This window comes from Camelus bactrianus, chromosome 7, assembly GCF_048773025.1.
Source record: "Camelus bactrianus isolate YW-2024 breed Bactrian camel chromosome 7, ASM4877302v1, whole genome shotgun sequence".
NCBI classification, from domain to species: Eukaryota; Metazoa; Chordata; class Mammalia; order Artiodactyla; family Camelidae; genus Camelus; species Camelus bactrianus.
In genome coordinates, this window is record NC_133545.1 from 15,884,284 (window position 1) to 15,900,572 (window position 16,289).

At 32.8% G+C, this 16,289-nt stretch overlaps 1 protein-coding gene across 8 annotated transcripts in view; it reads left to right on the top strand.

Moving 5' to 3' along the window:
• CNOT4 (CCR4-NOT transcription complex subunit 4) overlaps positions 1-16,289 on the top strand; it is a 148,111-nt gene that overhangs the window by 31,400 nt on the left and 100,422 nt on the right. The window lies entirely within an intron of this gene.

The window sequence follows — 16,289 nt, forward strand, 5'->3', positions numbered from 1 at the left end:
GTCTTTTCATTTCTCTCTGCAGTGTTTTGTGATTTGATGTAGATGTCTTTCACATCTTGTTAAATTTATTCCTAAGTATTTGATGTTTTATTTAATGCTATTGTAAATGGTATTGTGGTTTTACTTTCTGTCTTCATTGCATGTTACTAGAATTTAGAAATAAAATAGATGTTTTTATATTCCTTTTGTATCCAAAAGTCTTGCTAAATTCACTTAGTACGTAGTTCTACTAATTTTTCTGTTCCTTTGGATTTTTCTATGTATGAAGTCATATCATTTGCGAATAAAGACTGGTTTTAGTTCTTTAACAATCTTTATGTATTTATTTAGTCTTCTTGTCTTGTACTTTCTAGGACTTCCAGTGAAACGTTGAATAGCAGACAGTCTTGACTTCTTCTTCTTTTTTTTTCCAATAGTTTATTTTTTATTGAAGTACAGTCAATTATAATGTGTCAATTTCTTTTTCGAAAAAAAATTTTTGGGGGCAGATGATTAGGTTTATTTATTTGTTTTTTGGAGGAAGTACTAGGAATTGAACCCAGGACCTTGTGCATGCTAAGCATGCACTCTACCACTTGAGCTATATGCCCCTGCCCCCATCAAATGTGTCAATTTCTGGTGTACAGCATAATGTTTTGGTCATACATATACATACATGTATTCATTTTCATATTCTTTTTTCATTATAGGTTACTACAAGATATTGAATATAGTTTCCTGTGCTGTACAGAAGAAATTTGTTTTTTCTCTGTTTTATATTTGCAAATCTCGAACTCCCAATTTATCCCTTCCCACCCTCTTTCCCGCCCCTGGTAACCATAAGATTGTTTACTATGTCTGTGAGTCTATTTCTTTTTTGTAGATGAGTTCATTAGTGTCTTCTTTTCTCTTTTTTTAGATTCTGCACATGAGTGATATCATATGGTATTTTTCTTTTCCTTTCTAGCTTACTTCACTTAGAATGATCATCTCCAGGTCCATCCATGTTGCTGCAAATGACATTATTTTATTCTTTTTTTATGTCTGAGTAGTATTTCGTTGTATAAATATACCACAGCTTCTTTATCCAGTCATCTGTCGATGGACATTTAGATTGTTTCCATGCCTTGGCTGTTGTATTTAATGCTGTTATGAGCATTGGGGTGTGTGTATCTTTTCACTGACTTATTCTTGATTTCAGGGAAAGTGTTCAGCTTCAAATAGACTTGCTCACTGAGGCAGTGGTTTGTTCAGGTCAGTCTTCATATCTGGTGTGCTTGACATTATATTTATTCTATTCCTCAGTGTCACTGACATCCTGGTATACTCTCCCTGGCATTTTATGCATTTATCTCCTGTATAATTTTTGGATGTTAAATCATTTTTGCATTCTTGGGATAATCACAGTCATCATGTATTTCCCTTAATATATTTGCTATATTTTGTTTGTGAACTTTTAAGGAATTTTATTGTCTGTATTCATGAGGGTTCTTGTTCAGTAATTTTCCTGTTATGTTTTTGTCAGATTATGATAACAGAGTATGCTGCCTCATAAAATGCCTTGCAAAGTGTTTCTTTCCTCTTCCATTTTTCTCTTAAAGAGCTTGTCTAAGTTTGGTATTACTTATTTTTAAAATATTTTGAGGATTCACCCATGAATCTATCTGGGAAGTTTTTAAAATTTAAATTAAATTGTGTTAACCTATAAAGGACAATCTAGATTTTCTATTTCTTCTTGGGTCAGTTTTAGAAACTTGTGTTTTTATAGAATCTAGGCATCTCCTTTCAGTTAAAAATTTATTGGCATAAAGTTGCGTATAATATTCTCATTTATGCTTTTCTTATGGTATTTGTAATAATGTCCTCATTTCACTATGTAATTGGTAATGTGTTTGTCTTCTACATCTTCTATTTTTAATTGTTCTTTACATATAATAATATTGCTTAATTTAAAAGTTTTATGTAGCATTGACTACAACTTCTGGAATAATGTTAATAGTAATGATAGTTACTATCAGCATCCTATATTATTCCTGATTTTAGTGGGAATCCCTTTGGTGTTTAATCATTAGAATGTATTGAGGTAGATATTCATTATCATGTTATAGGGTAATCTTTTTATTCCTAGTTTATTAATCCCTTAATTCATGTTCGTGATGACAAGATAGTAGGTTTTATTAAGTGACCTTTTAGTATTTCTTGAGTTGGACAGTTTTTTGTTTTGACCTTTTGGGGTGACAAATTTCCTAATATCAGGTCCTTGCACTTCTGGGAAAACTCTTATTTAGTTTAATATTGTTGAATTTGGTTTTGTTAATATTGTATGTAGTATTTTTATATTTATGTTTTCATGAGAATGATCTGTAGTTTTCTTTAGTCAGATTTTGGTATTAATCTTATGATATAATTCCTTCTTTTCTGTTACTCTTCTCCCTCTCTCCCTCCGCATTTTCTCCCTCCTCCTTCTCTACAATTATTAAGCACTTATGACATACAGGGCCCTTTATACTTATTCTTGTTCCTTACTGTAAGGCTAATTTATTTATTAGTCTTTGTTTAGGAGACGTAATCTTATAAATCTGATTTTGCTGCTTAAGCAAATTTTTTTCACCTAATAGGTTGTAGTCTAGGTTGTTACTTAGAAACTTCAAGCTGGTTCTTCTGTGACTCTTAGTTTGATGTAAATTAATGCTTGGTTCTTATGTTCGATACCTTTCTATTGCTTTAAAGTAGAATTTTCTCTTTTTAAAAATTCTTATTTTATGTATTGAAGCTTCTAGAAATATTGTAGGTGTTCCAAACTATTTACCATAATTTACCTCATCCCCCAAAACTGATGAATGATAAGTGCTGAAATTCTGGAGTTCTAGCCATTATCAAAATTTAGACACTTTCACAGGTTGTTAGTGCAGTAGCAGAGATTACAGTTACGTACAGCATTTTATTATGCATGCATATCATTAGTATCACCAGCTTGATTCTAAAACTTTCTCCCCATTAATGGATATACTGTCATTTTTACAATAATTGAAAGGTAGCAGTTGCATAGTTCTATATAATAAGACTACAACTGTATTGCAGAAATGATGGAGGGGGCGCAATTGTAACTGGATAACTAGTGACTTAATTTTGATGTTTTATTTTGGTTATTTGCTCTTTTATTCCCTCTTTCTCCTTCCATTCTCACTACCATTGTTCATATATACTGTTTTCTTTTTAATTAAACCCAGCTGCTTCCAGAGGATATGGTATCAAACTCATTAGTCTACCTATTCTATTCTATTCTCCTTTCTTGTTAAAACGTAACTTAGATGCTAATAATTGTTTTATTGCACTTCCATGCCTTTACTTTCTCTGCTTTTGCATTTTTCATTATTCAGATTTTATTTTCATTATTACTCCTTTTTCAACCTGCAACAATTTCTTATATGAATTATGAAACTCTCCCAATTCTAAACTTCTTGGTAATTTTCTCACTCTTTGTATTTTTGTATACAAATAATATGAATATTTAGAAGTTTATTGAGGCCCCCAACAGCAGGAACATTTTGTAAAAATTTAGTAAGTGTTGATGAACGTCATTGGGGACAGTTTTACTCAATACTTCAACATCTATTATTCGGAATGGACTTGATTTTATTGTAATTGTCATGTGGTAGGTAGGTAAGTTATTTCATGTCAGTATTTCTGAGGTACTGTATTTGTTAACTGAATTTTGTCGAATTCGGAAAAAAGCCTATGTCCACAAATTATTACAAGTCTGTGAAATTTTATAGCAAGAGTATGAAGATGCAGAAAGAATTTTTATTATTTTAAAATAGTGCTGGTAGTTTTTTATGGTATGCTAGGGCCAAATCAGCATAGAACGTAAAAGTAAATACTCAGAGTGGAGAGAAATAATTTGCCTTTACAGTGTAAAACTGTTACCATTCTAGATTTTATTTTATTTTTCTACAATAAAATCAAGACACACATTGAGATTAGGAAGGAATAAAGCAAATTGAAATATTAATTTTTTGTCTTGTTTTTAAAGGAGAATTGATAGCTTTTATTTCTCTGTATTAGGCCTCTTAAAAATCCTCATTGTTAATCTTTTAGTTTTATCCTGGATGGGCTGCATGTAACATATCTAGAAGTCATGTATATAATACTGACAGTTACAGGGAGTATTCAGATATAAGCTTGATTCCTGTATTTGTTTACCATTAATGTTTAAATTTCATTTTTTCCATATAAAAGTCACTCTTTAACCAGCTACCTCTTATCTTTCCTCTTTTATGAAACCTATCTTACTGTACCCTTCTGTGTCCCACCCTGCCAAACACTTGAAAGGATAGATGGACTTCCTTATTAATATTTGCCATGAAGTGGGAAGACCAAAGTGGTGGCAGGATGAAAGAACTTAGGGATGGATGAATTGGGGCTGATCTCATGTTGGAAGAGGAGCATTTGACTGGCAGCATGTGATCTAGGATAAGAATTTAGGAGGTGGTAGAATCTAGAGATGGGTAAAGAAGAGGTTACACTTTAACCATGCTAATAAATATTTTTTAAAAAATCTGAGTGGGTGATACTGGCCCTTGCATTTCAGTTTAGTATTTCTCCTTGGATTAATTTTTTTCTGTCTTCTCTGTTACTACTGGTATATTGTAAATTGTTATACAGAAGCATCTCTAAAAGATATAATTTAATAAATCCAGAGTGACTAGGAAGGTTTTAAGCTTTTGATACCTGGATCCATTTGTTTCATATTGATCTCTGGGTCAGTTCTTAAAAACTTTAAAATAGGCATACCCTTCTACCAGACTTTTTCCCCCCAAAATAGCTTTTTTCCCCCCTGAATTGAAAATTTATTGAAGTAGGCAACTCCTTCTTTAGACAACCTGCACAAGTATAGTAGAGAACTAATTAGCACACTAATTAGTCTCTGCTTTGATTTTGTACAGATTTGATTTTATCTTATTAATAACACTTTAATCAGTCTTAACCTTTAATTTTTTAAACTAGCCTTCATAGAAGCATTAGGCTAATAGGAAACATGTTGATGCTAATTCTCTAATTACACATTCAAAAGTTTTTTCATCTCATCACTTTGTCTCCTTTTATTTGTCAGTTGTACCTAATTTTTAGCTAATTTACAATAGTTTTTCCCATTATAAATCTAAATGTTTATTTTCTAAAAGTTGGAAAATAGAAGAAAATAAAAGGAAGAAAAGAAACTATTCATAACTACCCTACTAAGTGATAAAGTCTGCTACTTTGGTATAATTCTTGTGAGACACTCTTGTTTATCTCTCCCCACCTCCCCCATTTGTGGGAACCTATAGTTTGCATTTGCCTCTGGTACAACGTTGGACACAATCTTTGTACTCAAAGGATTCAAAGTTTAATATCCTTAAGTTATTTTTAAAAATTAATTTTCTATTACAGAAAAAAATACGTGTAGTATCTTTACAGAAATCATAGACAAGGCTCAAATTTCCAATCCATCCCATTTCCTTCACTGTTTATATAAATTTAACGACTATTACCAGCTTGTGTATAATTTTTGCTGATTTTTTTATATATAGTTACAGATTTTCCTCAACTTATGATAGGGTTGTATCCCAATAAACCCGTCGTATATTGAAAATATTGCCAGTTGAAAGTGCATTTAATATACCTAACCTGCTGAACATCATAGGATAGTCTAGCCTACCTTAAACGTGCTCAGAAAACTTACATTAGCCTATAGCTGGGCAAAATCACCTAATACAAAGTCTGTTTTATAATAAAGTGTTGAATATCACATGTAATTTATTGACTACTGTACTGAAAGTGAGAAACACAATGGTTGCCTGGGTACAGAATGATTTAAATGTGTTGGTTGTTTATTCTTGTGATCCTGTGGCTGACTGGGTACTGTGGCTGCCTTGCCTGGGAGCTGTGGCTCGCTGTCACTGCCCAGCATCATAAGAGAGTATTATACTGCACATCATTAGCACAGGAAAAGATCAAAATTCAAAGTACGTTTTGGCTTTTACCAAATGCATATCACTTTTGCATCATCATAAAGTCTTAAGTTGAATCATCATTAAGTTGGAGGCCATCTGTATTGTTTGTATATACAGAAAACATATGGTTTATTTTTTAATGTAAAAATTGTTACACAATACCTGCAGTTAACTTTTTTCATTCATTATGTTTGTGTATACATAGCTACACTACCTTAGTTTTTTTCAGTTGCTGTATAATATTTCATTTTATTGATATGCCATGAATTTACCACTTCCTATTGATGGACATTTAGATTTCCAATTTTTTTCCTATTACAAACAGTGCTGGAACTATTTGTACGTGCCCTCTCATTAATGGTACACCAGAAATTGACACAACATTGTAAACTGACTATACTTCAATTAAAAAAAAAAAGTGCAATGGTATCTCTAAGAAATACATAGGAAAGTGGAATTTAAAAGATCTTAGAGAATGTCATTATCCTTTAAATTTTACCATTCTTATTGCTCTTAAAATTGAATCTTAAAGCAGTTCATCTTATATCAGTCCTCTCCTAATGATTGTTTGTTTTATTTTAATCCTTGTTAAATCAAACACATTATATTATTTTATATGGAAATATGTGATTCAATTTATGTACCTTTTTACTATATTTGTTCCTCACCATCTTTAATCTCTGCCTGTCCTTCTGAGATCATTTTCCTTCTTCCTGAAGAATTTCTTCACAAGTTCCTTTAGTGGGGGTCTCTTATTGGTGAACTGTCTCTATTTCTGTTTATTTGTTTTAATTTTTAATTTAGCCTCATTCTTCTGTCAATTATTTTTAGGTTTTTATCATGGAAAATTTTAAGCATATGTGAAAGTAGACCAAAAGTATAATGAAACTAAATTATTTCCATCCCTCAGTTTCCATAGTTATAGACATTCTTCTACTGTAGTTTCATCTCTTCCCCATTCTGTGCCTTCTTTCCTGCTAAAATATCATATCATGACGATATGCAAACACTTTAGAATGTATCTCCCATAGAGGAGCTTTTTAACAAAATAAACACAATACTATTATCATACTTAACTAATGTCTTCTAATAACCAGTCCATGTGAAAATCTCGATTCTCTCAAAAATGTTTTACGATTTTACTCTCATCTTAAGGATTATTGTTTTCAAGGATTACAGTTGTAGGTTGACAGTAATTTTCTCTCAATATCTTGAATATTGTCTTTCCCTCCTGGCTTCAGTTGTTGCTGTTGAGAAGTCTGCTGTAATTTTAATTATCATTTCATTGGGTGAAGGGTCCTTTTTTAGTTTACTTTTAAGATTCTTGTTGCCTTTAGTGTTCTGCAGTTTTACTGTCTTGTTTCTGGGTATAGAATTGTTGATCCCACTTGGGTATGTTGTGCTTTTAGATCTGGGGATTATTTTAAACCATTCTGGGAAAAATACTGCTATTATCTTTTTTTTTTTTTTTAAGACTTTGAAAGAAAGTAAGAACTGTATATTCAGAAACACGTAAAACATGTCCAGTTTAATTATGAAGCAAACATCTTTGTAACCACACCTTCTTCATCTCTTCCTAACTCTCTCCCTTTCACCTAAAGATAATTACTATCCTGACTTTTTATCACCTTATGTGTATCCCTAAAATGAAGTTTTCTTTTATCTGTTGAAATTTATATGAGCACAGTTACATTTCATCGCTTCCTTTGCTCAACATTATATTTGTGGGAATCATCTTTGTTGTGTAGCCTTAGTTCTTCATTTTCATACAGCCATTGATTCTTCAAATATTTTTTCTTTTCCTTTTCTGGTTTTTCTATTACGTGTGTGTTGATACTCTTAATGGTGTTTTACATTTCTCTGAAGCTCTCTCTGTTCATTTTTCTTCATTCTTTTTTCCTTTCTGTTCTTTGGATTGCATAATCTCTGTTGATCTGTCTTCTCTTTTATCAGTTCATTCTTCCGACAGTCTACATGCATGGCTGTTGAACCTCTCTAAGTGACTTTATTTCAGTCATTACACTTTCCAGCTCCAGAATTTTCATTTAAAAAAAAAATCTAACTCTTCATTGAAATCCCCTGTTTGATATGACATTGTCATACATTCCTTTACTTCTTTAATTACAGTTTCCTTTAGTTCTTCGAACATACTTAAAATGACTTTTTTGAAATCTTTGTCTATTAAATCCAACATCTGCTGGCTCTCACGGGCAGTTTCTGTTGCATGCTTTTTTCCTGGTGTTGTACTTTCCTGTTTCTTTGCACAGTATATAATTTCTGCTTGGAAACTGGACATTTTATAAAATATTGCAGCAGCTCTGAGTACTAGTCTTCTCCTACCCTTCCCAGGGATTGTTAGTGTTATTTGCTTATTTGTTTAGTGACTGGGTGGATTAATTCAGTGAAATCTGTTTCCCTCTTGGAAGGTTAAGCATCTGGTGGTGTTCCTGAGAGGTGCAGACTTGGGCATGTCCACATGTATCCTGAGATGACAGTGTTTTTGGCAGGGCATTCTTCCACTGTGTCTTTCCTTGACCATACCGAGATGTTAAGCTCCACAAATTGCTAGCTAACTGCTCAGTTGTTTTCAGCAGTACCCTAGGATATAAATTGCTTCTAAGCTTGATCCAGAAAATTTTGAGCTCACTTGAAGGGGTAGTCCTTGAGCTTGAAATTTGTTCTGACCCCAGGAAGTTCTTCCCAGCAGTTATCTTATTCCTGGTTCTCCTTTCCTGCAAACTAGCTGGTTTACAGTTCAGCCTGTAGTCCGACTCTCCTTCCAATTGTCTTGCAACACAACCTTCGTGGTTTTGAGATTGTGATTAGGTTTGGACTTCAGACTGTTACAAATGAAGTTCCTTTGGAAGAGATTCAGAGCTCTCTGTTTTAAGGCCTGCTTTACCTTCCTGGCAAAATCTCTGGCAAAGCTCTGACATTGGGAAGTCGGGACAGTGGTGCGCTTTTTTTCTCCATGTGACACCCCCAGTTTAGTAACTGAGCACTGGTTGCAGGGGTGTACGTAGCCTCAGGTCTTGTCTTGCCTTTCCTGGTGTGGGACCCCCAGTTTACGAAATAGCTGCTTGGAGGGCAATCTGGGACCTAGTATTTTCAACATGCAGCAGCAACGTAGGTCTTCTCTCCCATGAGTAGAAGTTGAGTGGAAGAGGGGAGCCTCCACATGCTGGCTGCACTTACCAGGAACTTGGCTTTAGTATCGGGTACCTTTGGGCTGGATGAGAAATGCTGATGTCCTGTCCGTCCTAGGAACTTGGCTCTCGAGTGGTAACTGGTGAGAGGGTGCCCTGTATTCTGGGTGGCACCAACCTGGAGTGAAATTTCAGTCTCACTGAGCTAAGAAGGGGGAGGGAAGGAAAGAGGGAGCAGGTTTTGGTTCAGATACCACATAGTATTATTTTTCCTGAGTTTTAGTAGATTTTCTTGAATAAGTGTTTCTTCATTTGCCTTATGCCCTTAGGACCATTTCCAGATAACTTTGAATATTTGGTTTTAAATAATTTTCATCAGTTTCACTGGGGAGTCGGCTCATAGAGCTTCTTATACTAGTGTCACGCTCGAAGTGGAACCCAGAGAGATCTTTTGAAAATATGAATCAGATTCATGCCATTCCTCTCTTTAAAACTCTATGGTCCTCTTTATTTCACAAAGAAAGCCAAAGCTGTTCTAGTGGTCTGTGATGAATTCTTACAAGATCCTGGGCCGCTACCCTCTGACCTTATCTCAAATCGTTCTTCCCCTTGCTTATTGTACTCCAATCTCTCTGAATTTGCAGTTCCTCAAACGTTTCAGGTATATTCCCTCCTTGAGGCCTCTAGTGACTTCTCCATGCCTATTTTGTTCTTTTCTCAGATATACATGGCTTACTCAGGTATCTCCTTTATATCTTACCTTTTCATCTAAACCTACTCCAACTGGCCCATTTCAATTGCAACCCAATTCTGGGACCTTCTACTTTCTCCCACAGCATGTATCACCTCCTAGCATACTTCATTTACTGATTTATTATGATTTTGTTTTGATTTCAAATTAAAAGTTAGGAAGTAAGGGTGGAGATTTTTGCCTGTGGAGACCACTAAATTATCTCAAAGACCTAGACTGGAATTTGAAACAAGAGCTTAATAACTGTTTAATTACTAAATGAGTGAAGGTAAAAAAGAACTTTTAGATGGCAAAAACCTTTATTTGCCAGTCATCTAACTTTTGTGCTAAAGTTAAAACCTTTTTATGTAGAGAGAATAATAAGTAATGTTATTGTAATAATGAATACAATTAGAACAACCAGTTAGCTTTCTTGTTAAGAGAGCCTAAATGTGCTTTTTTTTTTTTTTAACTCTTTCCCCCTTTAAGAGACTAATCATTAAGTTCTACCTAGTATGCTGTAAGTAGTAGAGGCCTTTATCAAATTGTGTTAAATTAGATACTTTTACATTTTAAATGTGTTTACAAACATTTTTATTTAAAGAAAACTTATAGCAAATTTTTTTCCTTAAAATTGATTTTTCACATAAATGATTATCTTTAATTTCTTTTATACATTTGAATTTTCATAGTGTTAAGTTTTCAACATTGATATGCAAAGATTCCTTTTCTTTATCACTTTGATTTAAATGATTTGTCATCTTTGCTGTCTTTGATTTATACAGATGATAAATTGGTGGATTTTATTGAACCATTCTCCCCAAATCAACAATCATATTGCTCTTACTATGCAAATGCATACTATATGCAAATTAGCAAATTATTTTTTTAATATTGAGTGTTGCAACATAAGAAAATAGAAAAACCTTTGCCTTTTCAATGAAATGTTCAGAGAAGTCTGTTACTATGTCTAATGTATATTTGCTCTGTGTAGACTTGTAAAGATTGGCATAGTTTTGTTCAGTGACTCTTAAAACAGGTGCTTAGACATTTGTGAATGAATGAATAGGTACTTCGGTTTCTTCACCCTCTTTCTTCTTCCACTCCTTCTTTCTTGTTTTCCTTCCATTTGACAAACATTTATTAAGTGTTTGCTATCTCCCAAGAACTGTTCTAGGATTTAGGGGTATGCTAACCAGTGAAACAGTCTCTGTCTTCATGGTATATGTATATTGGTACTTTGGTACTTAATTTAAAAAGTGGAAAAGGTATAGTGTTGATATTTAGTCAGTTGATTTACCTTGCTTTTTCTTAAACTGTTCAGAGCTACTGCTCAGTCTGTTTTTGCCTTTGTATAGTTTATATAAATAACATACTTTGTGAAATACATGCCTAATACAGAAACAGTGTACAACTTAGAGTGTTGTTTCCTATTTTTGAAGAGAGTTGTCAGTCAAGACTGAGGTATAACAAATAATTCATTCCTCCTTTTATTCATTAGTCATTCATCAAATAGGTGAGTGCTTACTGTTTACCAGCAGCCGTGTTGTAGCTGCATGATATACCATCGTAAATGTGATACACCAGGTAATTTCTCTGCTCTCCTGAAAATTTGCATTGTATTGAGGGTAAACTGATTATTAAAGAAATAAGAATTTATAGTTATAAAACATTGACTAAGTAAAATATAAGCTGTGTGATAATTGTATTTACATTTATTACAGGTTTTTTTTAATGTTAGTTTATAGTTCTGTGTATGTGTTGAATTGAATGTGTGGATTTTATGGAAACTAACGTTATTCTAGATATCATTCAAAGTGTGTGTGTATATGTTTCATATCTATAAATAGCTTCATATTATGTGTAACTGTAGTGTACATATAATTTGGGGTATGTAATGTATTCATGACTGTAATTTATATGTAACTATTCAGTGGAATTGCATCATACACACATTTAACTTATCACAAATTCAGCTACCAGACTGGCACAAAATTTAAAAATTAAACAATTAATTTAAATAAGACAACCAAATACTTAAAAGTGCTATTTATTATATCCTGCATTTTAAAGTTTTTTTATTATGGTAAATATATATAAGACTTGCCATTTTAAGTGTTTTAAGTGTACAATTCACTGGCATTAATTACGTGGACAGTGTTGTATAACCATCACCACTTTCTATTTCTAAAACTTTTTTAAAATCCCAAGCAGAAGCTCTATACCTATTAAACAAAAATTTCCCATTCTTCCTCGCCCCAGCCCCTGGTAACCTCTATTCTACTTTCTGTGACAGTGAACTGCCTGTTCTGGATACCTCATGTCAGTGGACATACAATCTTTGTTTTTTGTGACTGGCTTATCTTACATAGCATAATGTTTTCAAGTTTCATCCACATTGTAGCATGCAGCAGAATTTTATTCCTTCTGTGGCTGAATAAACACATCACTGAATGTATAGACTGCATACATTCGTTTTTCCATTCATTGTTGATGGGCACTTGAGTTGTATTTTGAATAATGCTGCTGTGAATATTGGTGTATAAATATCTGTTCAGGTCCTTTTCAATCCCTTTGGTGTATCCCCAGAAGTGGAATTGCTGAGTCATATGCTAATTTATGTTTAACTTTTTGAGGAACCAGCAAACTATTTTCCATAGCAGTTGCAATACTTGACATTTTATAGTGTATTTTTACAGATGTTTTGAATAGAGTCCTAAGCACAAAGTCATGTATACAGCACTTCATGAGTGATGAGGAACTTTTGAGCATGATTTTGAATGTATGATTTTTTTTAACATTTTTAATTGATTTATAATCACTTTACAATGTGTCAAATTCTGAATGTATGATTTTTATTTTGTGCACTTACTACATGTGAGATTTTTGGTAATTCAGGAGCATTATTATGTTATATCAGAATTTATACTGTGTTGAGGTATTAATTACAGGTAATACAGAGAACAAGAACTCAGATAATAAGGTAGAGCTTTCCTATAGGATTTAAGTTTTTGAAAAAGTGGTGTATTTTTACTTTTAGAACGTTTGCACTCTATACCCAAGATTATGTAGCTGAGTCTCCAGTAATCATAACTTTTGCCTTACCATTTTGGAAAGGACATAAGCTTTGAAGTTGGCAGTCTTACTTTGAATTGTCTTTAATTGGTCTTTTCACCTGGATCAGAGGGACTCAGAAACAACTTACCCCACCCCTCATCCCTGTTTCATCTTTTGTTTGTTTGTTTGCAGGGGTGGGGTTGGGGGAGTGGAGGGTGGAGGTAATTAGCTTTATTATTTATTATTATTATTATTTTTAAAAGGAGGTGCTGGGGATTGAACCCAGGACCTCGTGCATGCTAAGCATGCACTCTGCCACTGAGCTATACCCTTCCTTCCTGTTTCATATTTTATAAAGGGAGTAATATATTCTTACCAAGTCACAGTGAAGATTAGATAATGCACGTGAAAATAAACTTTTTTCAAAATTAATTAATCAAAACTGACACTTCTGTCCTAAGAAGCCCCACACCTCATCTAAAGTCACTGACTTAACTTCCCCTTTTCATTTAAAAACATCTTTTATTTCTCTGTCTTGCACCTTTATAAATCTTGTTTCAACTCATTCTGTTTTATTTTTATTTTAATATTAGTTGACTGGATGGTGAAATAAAATTACTCTTCTCTAATGAGAATTTGGGCTAGGGTATTTGGAGAGGAGAGAGTTTATTTCATAGCTTATTTTAAAAGCTTAGTTCAACGAGGTTACATAAAGGAAGTATTTCTGTACTTGAAAATTCCGTTTAATTTTGTGTCTCAGCATTTTTCAGGTGAGTCCCAGTGCTTTTGAGTGTCTTATCCAAGATTGTATAGCTACTTGTTGGAAAAGATGAGACTTTTACCTTGTATTCCAGCGTTCTACATCAGACTTCCCTACTACATTTTACCAGCTAGGTGATTACGTTTGACAGCTGGCTTTCATGGCATCTCTCCATGGTGCTAAAAGTGTACAAATGTACTTGATTTTCTGTTAAGCACCTTGAGGAACTTCTTACTATTTTGTCTCTCTTCTTCCCTCTAAACTGGATACTCTTGCAAACTTTTAAAATTAAAAGACAAAAGCAAAGTCTCAATATGTCATCTTTTATTTATTGTAATTTCCTTTCTAGAAAGTTTTTCAATTCATAAACCCCATTGTATTGTTTCCTTCCCAGCATCTCATAAATTACTTCTCTGAAACTCTAATAAGCTATAGTTTTAGAAATAATGTCTTGTATAGACAGCACCGTTTGATTGTTTTATTTTATTTCCTGTTTGTAGAACCTATGTTTGAGTCTGTGTTTTCTACAAGTAGTTTTGGGATATTCAAGTGGGAGGAACTATTAGAAATCAGCTCTAAACCACTCATTTTATATATATATATATATATAAAGACCAAGATTCCTGAATTGTTTATAAATACATATACCATTTTTTTCTTTAAAAAAGCTTTTATTTTGAAATAATTATAAATTCATAGGGAGCTATTTTATTTTTCTTCTAATTATTAACAAAAGTCAGATTTAATTTTCATAAAGGAGATAAAATAATTTCTGTCTTTCTTACAAGTTTGGCCATTTGAATTGCAAAAATGATTATTACAGCAGTATGGGTAATACAGATTTTCAAAAATAAAAATTAGTACCTCCACTTTGTCTTTTGTGATATGATGACATTTTAGAGTATAACCTTTCATGTACTTTATTTTCTTGGAGAAACAAAGACATACATATATAGGGTTTATATATCTATATAGAAGTAATTGTATATTTATGTTAGTCTCCAGCTTGCTTTTAAAAATGTAAAAAACCTGTGTAATAGACATCTTCTGAGTCAACACACACATCTATCTTATGGCTGTATCATTATTTACTTAGGGATTTCCCAGCTGATGGAAAGTTAACATTGTTCGCAGTTTTCTACTCTTATGAACAGTGCTGCAGAATATATAGCAAAGTACTTGGTGCATTTATGAGAGTATTTATGTAGGATAGAGTCTTAGGTGGTATAAAAGAGGAGTGAAGAGCACGAATTCTGGGGCTAAGGCTTCCTGGAATGGATCCAGGCTGCACCATCTAATAGCTACGCAATTTAAGGCAAGGTACTCTTTGTGCTCCCTTTTCCTCTTTGCAGAGAGGAACTTAGATCAGTGATAATCTTTGCTTTGTGGGGAGACTATCTTCTTTGACAGACTAATGGGGGAAAATGCTATCTCACTGTTTACTGACTAAAGAAGTTGATCATCTTTTCATATGTTATAATCATTTGTAATTCTTCAGTGAATACTCATCATAATCTGTTCTCAATTTTCTTTTGATTAATTTGTCTTTTAAAAATTGCTTTCTAAGATTTCCTTATGTATCCTGGACAATTCTTCATTGTGTACAGCGAATATATCCTTTACTCTGTTGCTTGCCTTTAATTTTTTTTTTTCATATTACTAAGTTGACCATATCTTTCTTTTATGGCTTCTGAATTTGTTTTTGCTTAGGAAGACTTTCAGTATTCCAAGATTTTTAAAAATTCTGTTTTCTTCTAACACTTCAGTAGTTTATTTTAATGTATATAGCTCTTTAGACAGATCATATGGAATTTATTTTGATTGCAGTGTTAGATATATACTGTTTTTTTTCTTAAAGTGGATAGACCAGAATCCTGTTACTGCTTATAAATCAGTCCATTCTTGCTATATTGATTAATGTCCCTTTTGCCAAATACTAAAATTTCATAAATTCATGGTTCTGTTTCTAGATTCTTTAGTTTCTTTGATCTTTTGTCTATTTTTGTACCAACATCAAATTATTTAAGTTACATAGCTTTGTAGTGCAGTTCAGTATCTGATAGGACAAATCCTCACATTCCCCCTACCAGAATTTCAAAGTAATTCTCATACATTTACTCTTTCATGTAAACTTCAGAATTAGTTTGTCAAATTATGTAAAAATAAACAAAAAAATCATTTAAAAATAAATTGAACAGTTTCTCTTTTTTGATAGTTTATTTTATTTTATTAATTTTTAGGGAGTAATTAGGTTTATTTATTTGTTTGTTTATTATTTTTAATGGAGGTACTAGGGGTTGAACCCAGAACCTCATGCATGCTAAGCATGTGCTCTGCCACTGAGTTATACCCTCCACATTAAAACCTCAGTTATTTTGATAGGGATTGCATTGAGTTATATTTTGGAGGCTATCAGTTTTTTAACCTAAAATAGTGATTTTTGACATAGCATTTTAATTTAATAGTGACTTGAGTCTAAATTGTTACCTAAAATTTTTCAATTCTCCATAATCTAAAAAGATAAATTATTTAATTTTTAAAAAGACTTTGGGAGATTGAGGTCTTTTTGTTCTCTTCCCCCTTCCTGTTTTTTGTAGGCTTTTTGTAGCATTACTACAATAAAA